The 15774-nt window shown below is 38.1% G+C and overlaps 1 long non-coding RNA gene across 1 annotated transcript in view; it reads left to right on the top strand.

Moving 5' to 3' along the window:
- Positions 1–510: 510 nt before the first annotated feature.
- The window catches only part of LOC118354445 (uncharacterized), a 33153-nt gene continuing 17889 nt past the window's right edge, over positions 511–15774 (top strand). The window contains exons 1-2 of the long non-coding RNA XR_007410088.1: positions 511–646; positions 12513–12609. This is a non-coding gene — a long non-coding RNA (uncharacterized LOC118354445). The remainder of the gene's footprint in view (positions 647–12512; positions 12610–15774) is intronic.

The raw sequence follows: 15774 nt of genomic DNA, 5'->3' as shown, positions 1-15774 counted from the left end.
GCAAAGTCTGAATTGTTGACTATCTGCCTTTTTAGAGAAAAGTTTGCCTCGCCCAGTTATAAGAAGACACTGACAAAAATGCCTGTATGCTGATAGCCTTCTAATATTGAAATGATATATATCACAAGACAAAATTTTGAGTTGGCAATTGCCAAATGAATAACAGTGCAAAAAATCACTCAGGAATCAAAGCAGATTTATCCTCTTCTGTAAGACCTTCCCTACTCTTTCAGCAAAGTTAATTGTTCCCATACTTTATGCTAGAAAATATCATTGTAGCAAGGAACATTCATGATTGTTTCAGTGTTCAGCTTTCTAATTATGCTCTTTACCAGGAGAATGAGTATATTTATTCATCTCTACTCATTCTGATACTTACAAATGGAACTAAGTAAATGCTAGGCGCTTAATGATTGTTGGTTTGGGGAAAGGATGAATGGATAAGTAAGAAACTGCATCTAGTGAAGGATTGTCTTCAACATTTCTCTTTCATTTTATACTTTCAGACTTTTGGGAAATATTCTCAGCAAATGGGCTAACCTGGCAAAGTTAGAAATGATGACACAATCGGATTTGTAAACATTACCTGAAGACATGACAAAGGTTGAAATTACAAATAGTTTCATTATAAAATAGATACCAAAAGGTAAATAGATAAACTCAATTAATCAAATATATCAGTGGGATAATTCCTATACTATTTAAAAAATATCAGTGTTGTCTTTGTCAAGCAAGTAGGCATGGATTAGGATAAAATATTATTTTGTCTTGTTATAAGAAGCCTAATGTTCCTATTAAGAGGGTCATTTGGCAAGTTTCATTGACTTTTATTCAGTTGTTGATCTCTATATTCATTAAACTATCAATATCTGACCACTGATCATATATCAGGGACTGGATTATGTGCCTTTACTTTTTGTTTTGTGCCTTTACTTTTAAAAAATTTATTGGGGTGCCTGGGTGGCTAAGTCAGTTAAGTGTCAGACTCTTAATTTTTGCTCTAGTTATGATCTCAGGGCCCTGCGATTGAACCTTGCATCCGGCTCCACACTCACCAGGGAATCTGTTTGAAGTTCTCTCCCTCCCTTTCCCGCTCCCCTTCCTCCCCAGCTCAAGCACGCACTTACTTGCTCTCTCTCTCTCTCTCACCCTCAGTAAATAAATCTTAAAGAAAACTTTATCCAATAACTTTAGTAAATATGTTTAGTTATCTTTTGTAGGTTAGGTAACCCTTACAACTATATAATTTGCCATTAAGTGGAGTAGCTAGGCGCTAAGAAGCCAGATCTTGTTATCAGCATTTGCTTTTTCTGGTAACTGACCACTAAGGTTAATTCAGTTAAATCATTTAATCTTCCTGGAAAGATATGTGCCCCTTTACTAGTCCATGCATATTACTATTCAAACTGTAAAATTGGTGTTTTCACTTTCTATTACTGTCATAACAAATTAATGCAAATTCAGTTATTAAAACACACACACAAATTTATTATTTCATAGATCTGTAGGTCAGAATGCTAGGTCCAATGTGGCTCAGCTAGGTTCTTTGCTTAGACTATAACAAGGTCAAAATCAGTTTTCTGTGATTCGTGCATTCTTTCTGGAGTCTCTGGGAATGAATTTGCTTCCAAACTCATTCATTCAGACTGTTGACCAAGTTCAGTTCCCTGTGGTTATGGAGCTGAAGACCCTATTTTCTTGCAAACGATCAGATGGGAGGCTCTCTCATTTTCTTACAGACGCCTATGCTCCTAGTAACATTGAACCTCCCCACCTCCACACCCATCCAACTTCACATCAGCAGCAGCTCCGTGGAATCCTTCTCATGCTTGAATCATCTCCCTGACTTCACCTTTGCTGCACTTCTCTTACCACCAGCCAGAGAATTCTTCCTCTATTCAAGGGCTCATGGGATTAGATTGGACCTACCTGGATAATCCAGAAAACCTTCCTATTTTAAGATCAGTAGCTTTAGTTACATACTTTGCCATGAAGCATAACGTATTCACAGGTTCCAGGGATTAGGGAATGTCTTGGGGAGAGACATCTTTGGGGGCCATTCTGCTTACCACACTTGGCAGGACACCTTTCTTAGAAAGAGAACTCTGAAGAAAGATACACATGTCAATGCTGGCTTAATTGTGCTTTAATAACAACCTCAAGATCTCAATGGTTTATGAAAATGTGATTATGATTTTATCAAAGTTTGGTTGCTGTTCCATCTGCCCCACATCATCTTCTTTTAGGACCCAAATTGACACTCTATCTGGAACATTGCCAATGATCCTGGCAGAGTAAAAGACATACAATGAGCCACCTAACTCCTGCTGCCCAGAAATGATACACATCACTTTTCACATGCTAGGGCTGAAGCAAGTCACATGGTTTATGTAACCCCCAACCTTCACCCCCAGCCCAGAGAAAGTCAATGCAAAGAGGAAAATGGGATATTTGGTACAAAATAATATAATCTATGGTAATATATACAACTTCTTGTCATTGCTTGATCTTCTGTTTGACTAGTTCTCAAAGGACCCATACGGATTACCACTGTAGGAGAGGATACATAGTATCATAAAGATGTTTTCATTTCCAGGACTACAACTACATGTAGACAACTGATGGTTAGTCAGTACCTAGAGGCAGTAAGACCATTAACAGAAGGAATGCATTTAGTAAGAACTCCAAAGAAGCCACCACAAAGTATGAACATGGTGAAAGGAAAGCAAAAAAAAAAAAAAAAAAAAAATGTTGTTGCTTATATTTTCCAAAGTTCTATATAGAAACAAAACTAGACAACTGCAAGAAATAATGGAGGAAATGCTGATCACTTTCCAAACTAAAAACATTTTAAATGTGAAGGATTAAAGTTGAATTGTGTTATATGTTACCTAGACAATCTTCCCATCTTAACTTTTGAAATCAGCACAACAGTGCTCTAATAAATAAATAAAAATAAATAAATACCAGTTTTTCTTTACAGAGAAAAAACAATTCAACAGAGAGTGTCTAACATTTATTTAGAATCTCCCTTAAACTTTATCCTATAAAATGAACACTACTGCTTTCTCTTTTTGCTTTGCAGCAAGCCCAGCTGGCATCATTCAAACATTGTAAAATAATTAAGACTGTGGATTATGGTCAATATGGGTAGGGTGTCGGGGGAAGCTGGGAGCTGGAAGCCTATGAGCAGGGTTGCAGGTTGCCATGAGGGAAAGACATTGATGGGAGATTGTGTATGTTTCTGTTATCATTCATTTATAGATCAATCCATTCTATACAATTAATGTCCCAGTAGTATGTGGAAGACTAACACAAGTTTTTTTTTTCTTTTTTTTTTTTTTACCGAGGATGCAGAGTTTTTTTTTTAATATAAATTTATTTTTTATTGGTGTTCAATTTGCCAACATATAGAATAACACCCAGTGCCATCAAGTGCCCCCCTCAGTGACCATCACCCAGTCACCCCCACCTCCTGCCCACCTCCCCTTCCACCACCCTGAGTTCGTTTCCCAGAGTTAGGAGTCTCTCATGTTCTGTCTCCCTTTCTGATATTTCCCACTCATTTTTTCTCCTTTCCCCTTTATTCCCTTTCACTATTTTTTATATTCCCCAAATGAATGAGACCATATAACGTTTGTCCTTATCCAATTGACTTATTTCACTCAGCATAATACCCTCCAGTTCCATCCACGTTGAAGCAAATGGTGGGTATTTGTCTTTTCTAATGGCTGAGGAATATTCCATTGTATATATAGGCCACATCTTCTTTATCCATTTGTCTTTCAATGGACACTGAGGCTCCTTCCACAGCTTGGCTACTGTGGACATTGCTGCTAGAAACATCGGGGTGCAGGTGTCCCGGCGTTTCACTGCATCTGTATCTTTGGGGTAAGTCCCCAGCAGTGCAATTGCTGGGTCGTAGGACAGATCTATTTTTTACTCTTTGAGGAACCTCCACACAGTTTTCCAGAGTGACTGCACCAGTTCACATTCCCACCAACAGTGCAAGAGGGTTCCCCTTTCTCCGCATCCTCTCCAACATTTGTGGTTTCCTGCCTTGTTAATTTTCCCCATTCTCACTGGTGTGAGGTGGTATCTCATTGTGGTTTTGATTTGTATTTCCCTGATGGCAAGTGATGCGGAGCATTTTATCATGTGCTTGTGGCCATGTCTATGTCTTCCTCTGTGAGATTTCTCTTCATGTCCTTTGCCCATTTCATGATTGGATTGTTTGTTTCTTTGCTGTTGAGTTTAATAAGTTCTTTATAGATCTTGGCTACTAGCCCTTTATCTGATAGGTCATTTGCAAATATCTTCTCCCATTCTGTAGGTTGTCTTTTAGTTTTGTTGACTGTTTCTTTTGCTGTGCAGAAGCTTTTTATCTTGATGAAGTCCCAATAGTTCATTTTTGCTTTTGTTTCTCTTGCCTTCAATACATGTATCTTGCAAGAAGTTGCTGTGGCCAAGTTCCAAAAGGGTGTTGCCTGTGTTCTCCTCTAGGAGAACTGTCCTCTTCCTCTAGGAGGAGACTGTCCTTATTCCAGTGGATAGTCTTTCCTGCTTTGTCGAATATTAGTTGACCATAGAGTTCATGGTCCACTTCTGGGTTCTCCATTCTGTTCCATTGATCTATGTGTCTGTTTTTGTGCCAGTAGCACACTGTCTTGATGATCAGAGCTTTGTAGGACAACTTGAAATCTGGCATTATGATGCTCCTGGCTCTCATTTTCTTTTTTAATATTCCCCTGGCTATTCGGGGTCTTTTCTGATTCCACACAAATTTTAAGATGATTTGTTCCAATTCTCTGAAGAAAGTCCATGGTATTTTGATCGGGATTGCATTGAATGTGTAAATTGCCCTGGGTAGCATTGGCATTTTCACAGTATTAATTTTTCCAATCCATGAGCATGGAGTAGTTTTCCATCTCTTTGTGTCTTCCTCAATGTCTTTCAGAAGTGTTCTGTAGTTTTTAGGGTATAGATCCTTTACCTCTTTGATTAGGTTTATTCCTAAGTACCTTATGTCTGGGTGCAATTGCAATTGGGACTGACTCCTTAATTTCTATTCCTTCAGTCTCATTGTTAGTGTATAGAAATGCCACCGATTTCTGTGCATTGACTATGTGTCCTGCCACACTGCCAAATTGATGTATGAGTTCTAGGAATCTTGGGGCAGGGAAGTCTTTTGGGTTTCCTATGTACGGTATCATGTCATCTGCAAAGAGGGAGAGTTTGACTTCTTCTTTGCCAATTTGAATGCCTTTTATTTCTTTTTGTTGTCTGATTTTTGAAGCTAGGACTTCCAGTACTATGTTGAATAGCAGTGGTGAGAGAGGACATCCCTGTCTTGTTCCTGATCTTAGGGGAAAGGCTCCCAGTGCTTCCCCATTGAGAATGATATTTGCTGTGGGCTTGTCGTAGATGGCTTTTAAGGTGTTGAGGAATGTTCCCTCTATCCCTGCACTCTGAAGAGTTTTGATCGGGAATGGATGCTGTATTTTGTCAAATGCTTTCTCTGCATCTATTGAGAGGATCATATGGTTCTTGTTTTTTCTCTTGTTGATATGATCTATCACTTTGATTGCTTTACAAGTGTTGAACTACCCTTGCATCCCGGGGATAAATCCCTCTTGGTCATGGTGAATAATCTTCTTAATGTACTGTTAGATCCTATTGGCTAGTATCTTGTTGAGAATTTTTGCATCTGTGTTCATCAGGGATATTGGTCTATAATTTTGGTGGGGTCTTTGCTGGTTTTGGAATTAAGGTGATGCTGGCCTCATAAAATTAGTTTGGAAGTATTCCATCCCTTTCTATCTTTTGGAACAGCTCTAGTAGAATAGGTATTGTTTCTTCTTTAAGCGTTTGATAGAATCCCCTGGGAATTCTGGCCCTGGACTTTTGTGTCCTGGGAGGTTTTGGATGACTACTTCAATTTCCTCCCTGGTTATTGTCCTGTTCAGGTTTTGTATTTCTTCCTGCCCCAGTTTTGGTAGTTTGTGGTTTTCCACCAATGCATCCATTTCTTCTAGATTGCCTAATTTATTGGCATATAGCTGCTCATAATATGTTTTTAAAATAGTTTATATTTCCTTGGTGTTGGTTGTGATCTCTCCCTTTTCATTCGTGATTTTATTAATTAGAGTCTTTCTCTTTTGTTTTTTTATATGGCTGGCTAGTGGTTTATCTATCTTATGAATTCCTCATAGAACCAACTCCTGGTTTTGTTGGTCTGTTCTACAATTCTTCTGGTCTGTATTTCATTGAGTTCTGCTCGAATCTTTATTAACTCTCTTCTGCTTGGTGCAGGTTTTATTTGCTGTGCTTTCTTCAGTTCCTTTAGGTGCCAGGTTAGCTTGTGTATTTAAGTTTTTTTCCAATATTTGAGGGATGCTTGTATTGCAATGTATTTCCCTCTTAGGACTGCATTTGCTGTATCCCAAAGATTTTGAAGGGTTGTATCTTCATTCTCATTAGTTTCCATTAATCTTTTTAATTCTTCTGTAATTTCCTCGTTGACCCTTTCATCTTTTAGCAGGATGCTCTTTAACCTCCATATGTTTGCATTTCTTCAAAATTTCTTCTTGTGATTGAGTTCAAGCTTCAAGGCATTATGGTCTGAAAATACACAGGGGACAATCCCAATCTTTTGGTTTCAGTTGAGACTTGATTTGTGACCCAGTATGTGGTCTATTCTGGAGAAAGTTCCATGTGCACTTGAGAAGAATGTGTATTCAGTTACGTTTGCATGTAAAGTTCTGTAAATATCTGTGAAATCCATCTGGTCCAGTATCATTTAAAGCTCTTGTTTCTTTGGAGATGTTGTGCTTAGAAGATCTGCCATTTGCAGAAAGTGCCGTGTTGAAGTCTCCCAGTATTAGTGTATTATTATCTAAGTATGTCTATACTTTGATTCTTAATTGATTGATATACTTGGCAGCTCCCACATTAGGGGCATAAATATTCATGATTGTTAGGTCTTCTTGTTGGATAGATCCTTTAACTATGATATAGTGTCTGTCTTCATCTCTTACTACAGTCTTTGGGATAAGCTTTAATCTATCTGATATGAGGATGGCTACCCCTGCTTTCTTTTGAGGACCATTTGAATGGTAAATGATTCTCCAGACTTTCATTTTCAGGCTATAGGTGTCCTTAGGTCTAAAATGAGTCTCTTGTAGACAGCAAATAGATGGGTCTTGCTTTTTTATCCAGTCAGATACCCTGTGTCTTTTGATGGGATCATTAAGGCTATTCACATCCAGTGTTACTATTGAAAGATATGAATTTAGTGTCATTGTAATACCTATTCAGTCCCGTTTTTGTGGGTTATTTCTTTGGGCTTCCCCTTTCTTTTACAGAGTCCCCCTTACTATTTCTTGCAGAGCTGGTTTCGTGTTCACATATTCTTTCAGTTTCTGCCTATCTTGGAAGCTCTTTATCTCTCCTTCTATTCTGAATGAGAGCCTTGCTGGATAAAGCATTCTTGGATGCATTTTCTTCTCATGTAGGACCCTGAATATATCCTGCCAGCCCTTTCTGGCCTGCCAGGTTTCTGTGGAGAGGTCATCTATTAATCTAATATTTCTCCCCCTATAAGTTAGAGATCTCTTGTCTCTTACTGTTTTAAGGGTTTTCTCTTTATCTTTGGGATTTGCAAGTTTCACAATTAAATGTCGAGGTGCTGAAAGGTTTTTATTGATTTTAGGGGGGGACCTCTCTATCTCCTGGATAAGAATGCCTGTATCCCTCCCCAAATTAGGGAAATTCTCAGCTATGATTTGTTCAAATATGCTTTCTGGTCCTCTGTCCATGTCAGCACTCTCTGGAACCCCAATTATATGTAGATTTTTCCTTCTGAGGCTGTCATTTATTTCCCATAGCCTTTCCTCATGGTCTTTTCATTGTTTTTCTCTTTTTTTCCTCAGCTTCCTTCCTTGCCATCAACTTGTCTTCTATGTCGTTCACTCTTTCTTATACTTCATTAACTCTCGTCGGCAGGACCTCCAGTTTGGATTGCATCTCATTGAATTGATTTTTAATTTCAGCCTGATTATATCCAAATTCTGCAGTCATGAAGTCTCTTGAACCCTTTATGCTTTTTTTCCAGAGCCACCAGTAGCTTTATATTGTGCTTCTGAATTGGCTTTCTGACATTGAATTGTACTCCAAATTTTGTAACTCTGTGGCAGAGAGTACTGTTTCTGATTCTTTCTTTTGTTTGAGTTCTTCTTTCTAGTCACTTTGCTCAGTGCAGAGTGGCTAAAAATGAGTTGTACTGGAAAAAGGAAGAAAGGAAAAAAAAAAAGGAGGTGTATCCTCTGGTTCTATATTTTGTAAATCCCTCAATCTCCCCTGCAGGTTTTCAGCGCTGCTCTGTCAAGAACTTGCGGTTCTCCTGTTCTTCCAGCTGGTCTTCTGGGTGAGGGACCTGCTGTGGTGATTCTCATGTGTGTGCACCTGGGGGAGCTTCCCCGCCCCTTTTTGGGTGCATGGCTCAGTGGGAGCTGTTTATCCTCTGAGGTCCCTGTTCCCTGGTGGTCCCGCTAAGACCCAGGCACAGGGTGACACTAGGAGGAACAACCACACTGGCAGTGGCCAGCTCTCCAGCTCTGGAATCAGCTCCCCCAGCAACTACTGCAGTTCCCAGTCTGCACTGGCCTGGATGCTGGGGTGGGGGTGGAGGGGTGTGCTGAAATGCACCGCTTGGGGGCGCCTGGCGGCAGGAGCCTCCTCGCTGTCTGTGTTCTCCCCACTTCCACCTGTCCCAGGAGGAATGCAGGATCTTGAGCTGTGTCCCCCAGCACCCTGGTTTCTGGGGCCTGTTCTGCTTAAATTGCACTCCCTGGGCCCCAGCTCCAGAAGCCCCCTCTGCCCGGAGCCCCTGCCTGAGCTTCCAAGGCCCTGCCGGGTGCTCTCCAGCCCTTTACTGTGCTTGGCCTGCAGTGTGTGGTTCACTCTCCCCCAGCACACATCCTCTGTTAGTGACCCTGGGAGAGTGGAAGCTCCATTGCCCCTCCTGCGGTTCTGCCTGGTTTCCCTGCTAAGCATGTTTCCATCTGGGAAGAATCTGGTGCGGATTTTTAAAGTTCCTCCTTCTCTGGGACTGGGCTTTTCTTGTGCTGGAGGCTTTCACTGTCTGGCTTTAGCCTGTCTCCTCACAGGGCCCCTCCCCCACTTGATTCTTTTTTATATATTTTGTTTCCCCCCTTCTACCTTGTTAGAAGTGCAAACTCTTCTCTCTGCAGCATTCCAGCTATTCTCTCTTTAAATCTCAGGTCAAATTCGTAGGTTTTCCAGATGATTTGAAAGTTACCCAGCTAATTTGGTCAGGACAGGTGAGTTGGGGACCCTACTCTTCAGCCATCTTGCCCTGCCTCCCCCCCACCCAAAAGAAACATTTTCTCACTGCTGCTTTGGACTCCTTGAGAGTTTGTGTCAATGTCAGCAATTCAGCTGACTTTTACATTATGCGGATCATCCTTAAATATTTATTAACTATGACTTTCTTGTGCACACTTCTAGTTTAATGGTGCCCCCTCTTTGAAATTGATTTCTCTAGTACACTGAGTGATGAAGCCCCACCTCTTCTCTGCACCTTTAGGCCCCCTTTTCAGGCACCTGTTACAACATGTCTGCATGACTTGTGGAGTTATATATACTATCCTCCTGCCCTGTAGTGAAATCTCAATGTTGCAATCCACATCTGGTGCTGGCGAAGTATCTTGTGCTTAGAAATAACAATAGCACCAACAGGGCAGCAGCAGGGATGTCAAATTGAACTGCATTTATATGGAATAAAATTCTATAGGTATGCAGGATTTTAGAGGTATAGGCTATGTCTAAAAGTACTATGAAATCAAAAGAAATATTAAGTATAGATCATAGTCAGATTCTTGGAATTAAGCTATATAGAATAGTGCTAAATGTCAATGAGAATGGGGTGCAAAATTACTATCTGCTTCTTTTGAATTAATGATATAGAGTAAATTTAGATGTTGGAATGCCAAGTTAGAGAAGAAATTACCTTTTTTTAAAGATTTATGCCAAGACTTAGAATTTTATCAACCCCAAGATTAACCCAAAGAATACACACATGCAAAGACATGACATTTCCTAGACAAGTTTTCTTAGCCTGGGGTTCCCACAATGTACATCCTGTGGTGGAAGGTTTATGTGCCATTACTTTTTTGGAAAGTCTAACCCAGAAAGCAGAAGTGGGGAGTAAGTGGGCTGAGACAGAGAAGGAGGGAGAACCAATACAAAGATGAATTACAGAACTGGCCACTTCTGCGACTGACTACTCATTATGATGGTGCCACACAGCTTAGGACCATCTCTCAGAGGGCAAAGGGGAATTTATCTACTAAGCCCTTTATCTATTTTATCTACCAATCCCCTTTACCAAATTGATTAGATGTTCATCCTGCAGGACACTAACCTCTGAACTTCCAGGTTGTCCCTGTGTGAGCCAGCATGAGCACCAAGCCGGATCCTGAAAGAACATTGAGAGGGAAGCTTTGATGGTGGGCTAGACATGTGCTAGGAAGTTAAGATGTGAGGTCCTGTTACACTGCATCTGTGTGGACAGAGAGCCTAGTGAGAGCCAGAACGAGAGAGAGGGAAGATCAGTAGCCTAAGAGGCATCTAAAATCTGCTTTAGGACTTCACTGGAAGTATGTACTTAGGATTCATTGTCCATCGTTTACAAGCTCACGGAGTCCATAAACATGAATCCCTTCCCTTAATCCTCCAGATTTTAAAAGGAGAAAATTCAACAAGACTTTCAGAGCATATTTCTAAAAGAAAAAGTTAGAAGTTTAGTATTTAAGGTAAATAAAGCTCAGTGCAATTTTAAGTAGATGTTTTATGAGCTCTTTAATTAATAGAAACAAGCTAACACTTTTCACTTGGGATAAATTTCAACAGTAACTTTCTTAAAGACCAAATGGTGAGAAAATAATCCAAGGAAAATAAAAACTCTTGCTATTTTAATTTGGGATCTATAAGATCTATAACAATCTTGATTGTTGCAAATAATTGCAACCACAAGTATGTGATAAAACTGCCACTGTAAATCATTTGATAATGCAACTTACAATGGTGACAAGCAGGTTTTCTCAGTGTGCTCTAGGTTTTTAAAAAATTCTTTCTTTCATTAATTGTTGAATGTGTACTGACAGGTACAGTTCTGGGCTCAACCTGTCTTAAAAGAAATAATAAATATGTCATTATCTTAGAAGATTTTTCAGTACAGAGGAGAGCAGATAACTAAAGCAGGCAGTTAAAAAACACTATGCAAAGTGATATGGTAAGAGTGAGTAAAGGATATGGGCACCAGTAGATGGGGTGCCAATTCCTGGCTCTTAGGTTTCAAGAGAGGACTCTAGAGGAGCTGATATGATAGCTAAGCAGGACTTTAAAGAAAACTGGAATCTGACAGTCATTGACATTGAGGAGGGAGCATTGGGAGGTCTTTTTGGAGAGAAGGAGCAGGCACAGAGCCATTTTAGGAAAGTGTGACCTTCAGAGAACCACAAATAATCATTAGAGCTGGAAATATAAATAAGGGTTATAACAGGAAAGGCAGTCCATAGGAGCTTTCTTACATAGATTCAAGACTTACAGGAAGGTCTCAAGGAAGAGAGTGGAAATTCGTATTTGTATCTTTGAAATATCACTTTGACAGTTGAGTGAAGTGAGATAGGAAGATAAGTTATAAAGTGGTTGCTGTAACTCAGTAAGGAAACAATCTTAAACTGAGGTGTTAGCAGCAAGGATAGAAATATGTGATTAATTTTATGAGAATCCACATAACTTGGGAACATAGTGAATGAACTGAATAAGGAGAGAAATGAGTCAAATTTCTAGCTTGAGTAACTCAGTGGTATTATTGGTCATCAAATAAGAAATGCATGAAGAGGCATAGGGTCAGGGAAAGGGAACTCAGAGGATGGAAGTAGAACATAGGATCACTTAAAATAATTTCACTTGTTTAATAATATTCAATAATTACTTTTTGTCAATGGAATGAACCAGACTTTCTCAGTGTATTTGAAATAAAGTATTAAATTTTTATATGACTCTACTAATAAAATCAAAGTTAACACAAAGTATTGGTGGATTTGGCCAATCACTTAATCCATGCAAATTTTAAGCATTAAGCCCAGTATTTATCATATATGCAAAATAATTCTGAATTGTCCACTTTTCTTCTATAGCTATTTCTAAATAGATGTTGAAATGTACTTTCATGGAATTATTTTAATTTATTGTTTTATGCAACAACACAATGATTTTATTGTCCTACAACACTGCATTAGAATTGATGTAGCTCAAAATCATATCTGATTTAATATTTGTTAGTGGATTTTACCTGGGGTCATTATTCTGGTGATTTTTGTTTCTTTCTGTGTCTCTGTCTCTATCTCTCTGTCTGTCTATCTACCTATCTGTATATCACCTTTAACCATCTCTTCTTTATTTTTTGGCCCTTCTTTACTTTCCAGCACCCACAGCACTCTAGGACCCTCTTGCGTTTTTCCTGCTGCAGTCCTGGAATCAGCCACTTCTCCAATGAACCCATGAGCCCTGGGTCCTTTACAGGTACATGGTATTTAGAAAAAAGATATGTTCATTGCTATAGCACCAGCTCTTCAAACACCTTACAATGAAGAGTACTATATACATGTATTTATAAAAACTTATGCATACACATACAACAACATTTCTGCATCTATCTATTGGCATAAGTGTCTTGAATTATGAGTCCATATTAATACCTCTAACACTAATCCAGTACCATAGAGTTCATTCTAGCCTTCCCATTTTTCTTATTTTTAACTTCCTTCTTCAACATTGAGAAACCTGGCTTTCATTATTTATCACGTATTTATTATTCTGTTTAACCCTGGTATACAACTAAAGTAATCTTAAGATTCATAATTCATACCCCTGTGAGAAACCGATTTACTAACTACAATACCATGTTTGTGTAGAGTTCCTTTTTTTCTTTAGCCTTACGATATCTAGTCAAAACAACATTTTTTTCAGTTACCTAAGTCGTTTCTTCCCCATGTCTTTAAGTATGATTATGTGATTCATTTGTAATGTAGTTGTTTCACAATCTGGAAGATCTTTAAAAATGAACACATAGTAAAATTCACTTTTTGTGATATACAGTTGAATCAGTTTAGACTAATGCATGGAATTGTATATCCATTACTGTTTCACCTATAATAATACCAATACCCCTAAACTCTCCTGTGCTACCCCTTCACAGACAGCTCCTTCCCTCTGCTCCTGACCTTAGCAATCACTGATTACCTTAGAATGCATTTTTTATTTTTTTTACAGTGTCAGACAAAAAATGAAATCATAGGGTATGTAACTTTTACGGTCTTGCCACTTTCACTTAGCAAAAAGCATTTAAGATTCATCCATGTTGTATGATTAATACTTTATCTTACTTCCTACTATATATGCATTGCCAAGTATGAACATACATTTTTATTTCTCTTGAGTATGCAGCTAGATTGAGGATTGCTTTTCTAAAGATCCTTTAGGGTTTTCTATATAAACAAGCATGTTGTCCATGAATAGATACAATTTTATGTTTTTATTTTTTATTTGTTTGACTCTTTTTCTTGTCTTATTGCATTGGCAAGAACTTCCATTATAATGTAAAATAGGTGTGGTAAAAGAAGACATCCTTCTCTTTTTCCCAAACTTAATGGGAAATTTACAGTCTCTAAATTAATTATGATATTAACTCTGAAGTATTTTCTAGCTGCCTTTTATCAGGTTAGGAAGTCCCCTTCTATTCCTAGGTTGCTACAAGTTTTTTTGTTTGTTTTATCAAAAAAGAAGGTCATTTTTTTCTTCATTAGTGTTTTATTGTGGTGAATTACATTGATTGATTTTTGAAAGTTGAAGCCAGATACCTTAAACTTTTTTTTTTTTTTTTTTTTTTTTTTTTTTAGTTTTTACTTAAGTTCCAGTTAGTTAACATACAGGGTAATATTAGTGTCAGATGTACAATTTAGTGATTCAACACTCAAATACAACACCTGGTGCTCATCGTAGGTGAACCCCTTAATCCCTATCGCCCATTTAACCCATCCCCCGCCTGCCTCTCCTCTGGTAACCATTGGTTTACTCTCTATATTTAAGAGTCTGTTTCTTGGTTTTCTTCTCTTCCTCCCCCTATGATCATTTGATTTGTTTCTTAAATTCCACATATGAATGAAATCATATGGTATTTGTGTTTCTCTGACTGACTTATTTCACTTACCGTACTACTCTCTAGCTCCATCCATGTTATTGCAAATGGTGATATTTCATTCTTTTTTATGGCTGAGTAATAGTCCATGGTGTGTGTGTGTGTGTGTGTGTGTGTGTGTGTGTGTGTTGTGTGTGTTACATCTTCTTTACCCATTCATCAATTGATGAACATTTAGGCTCTTTCCATAATTTGGCTATTGTAGATAATGCTGCTATAAACATCAGGATGTATGTATCCCTTTGAATCAGTATTTTTGTATTTTTTAGGTGAATACCCAGTAGTGCAATTACTAGATCATGAAGTAGTTCTATTTTTAACTTTTTGAGGAACTTGCATACTGTTTTCCAGAGTGACTGCACCAGTTTGCATTCCCACCAAGTGAGAGCATTCTCCCTTCTCTGTTATTTCTTGTGTTGTTGATTTTAACCATTCTGACAGGTGTAAGGTAATATCTCATTGCAGTTTTGATTTGTATTTCCTTGGTAATGCATACTGTTGAGTATCTTTTCATGTGTCTGTTGGCCAACTGGATGTCTTCTTTGGAAAAATGTCTACTTGTGTCTTCTCATTTTTTAACTGGATTATTTATTTTGGGGTATTGAGTTTTATAAATTCTTTATATATTTTGGATACTAACCCTTTATCAGATATGTCATTTGCAAATATCTTCTTCCATTCCGTAGGTTGCTTTTTAGTTTTGTTGATTGTGTCCTTCACTGTGCAGAAGCTTTTATTTCTGTTTATACTTTATTATCTTCCATTCACCTTTGAATAGATTGCTGTCTATTATTCACTCCTCTCACCTCATATAAATCTCTTATTAAAGTAATGGTCTTCATACTATATCATCTTTTTGCTCCTTATTTTACATGTTATCTGTTAATTATGACCACATTCTAGACACATTCTTTTCTGGTTTTCTATTTTTATTTTATGACCACAACTCACCAACTTCATTTGTCTGTTCTACAGGTGTATGTGTTCTTTAGAATTGCATTTCTTGCTCTGTGTACTTTTGTTTGTTTGTTTACTCTCTAAGTCTATGTTTTCAGAAATCATGAGTGTGGGTAACTTGCAAATCTGAATCTCCAACCTCTAACTCTCTCTGATGAATTTTATATCTAACGCATGTATTTGGATATCATTTAGTAATCAACATAAAGCACTGAACTGACCATGTTACCCTGCCTCCATTTTTCAAAGTTCCCTATTACTTTTAGCCTGAAAGTTATTAGCTGTCAACTCTAAGCTCTTCTAAATTTATTTTTGTCTTTCCCTTACTTATACTCTTAGCTTAATCATGCAGATTATTTTCCATTCCTAGATCAAATTACATCAGGCTATTTCACACCCCTGAACTTTTGTACATATTGTTCCCTTCCTCTGTAAAGCTCTTTTCTCTTTAAATTTCTTCTCATTTTTAAAGCTCAGGCTATTTCATTTCCTTTGACACCAATCTGCACTGTTCCATGCCAGGATAGTAATAA

This window comes from Canis lupus, chromosome 4 (genome assembly GCF_003254725.2).
Source record: "Canis lupus dingo isolate Sandy chromosome 4, ASM325472v2, whole genome shotgun sequence".
NCBI lineage: Eukaryota > Metazoa > Chordata > Mammalia > Carnivora > Canidae > Canis > Canis lupus.
Note: the sequence above shows the minus strand (reverse complement) of the source record. Positions and strands in the feature narration are given on the sequence as shown.